The sequence below is a fragment of the Ochotona princeps genome, chromosome 2, assembly GCF_030435755.1.
Source record: "Ochotona princeps isolate mOchPri1 chromosome 2, mOchPri1.hap1, whole genome shotgun sequence".
Classification (NCBI taxonomy): domain Eukaryota; kingdom Metazoa; phylum Chordata; class Mammalia; order Lagomorpha; family Ochotonidae; genus Ochotona; species Ochotona princeps.
In genome coordinates, this window is record NC_080833.1 from 121,609,660 (window position 1) to 121,610,263 (window position 604).

The 604-nt window shown below is 40.6% G+C and overlaps 1 pseudogene; it reads left to right on the forward strand.

Moving 5' to 3' along the window:
• The first annotated feature begins 254 nt into the window (after positions 1-254).
• On the forward strand, positions 255-350 carry LOC118758710 (U6 spliceosomal RNA; annotated as a pseudogene).
• Positions 351-604: the final 254 nt, after the last annotated feature.

Here is a 604-nt window from a genome sequence, read left to right on the forward strand (position 1 = left end):
CTATCCAGTCTTGTTGTTTGGTGGGCTTGCAGTGTAGTGGGGGAAGCAGAAATCAAGGGGTCATTTGACCTTGTATATAGAAATATCTGGTAATCTTTGGTTGAATGCTAGAAATTTTATACGGTAAGTTGTAAAGCTTTGTACGACTCTTTCTCCAGAGAGAATCTATATGTGTTTTGGCTAGCCTATTATTCTTGGGACATACCACCTTAATCTTATTTGGGATTGAGATAATTCAGAGATGTGTTTCTGCAGTGACTTTGACAGCACAGATACTAAAAACTGGAAAAATACAGAGAGGATTAGCATGACCCCTGTGCAAGGATGACTGATATGTGCTTCCGTTCTGTGTGAACTTGCCTATCTCGTTCAATTCTGTTTCTTGGGGATAGCTCTGTAAGGGTGTGCTTGTTGAACAATAGCTCTTTAAGGGTGTTGTTTGTTGAATATCCTCATGTCTAAAATCTGTGACTACCATAGTTTTCATGGCCAAAGGGTTTAAATGTGCTCACCCAAGGACCTTACACGAGGGAGAGTGCTTGGATTTTCAGAGTGGTCCTAATGTAATTACAAAGGATCCTTAAAAGTGGAAGAGCGCAATGCG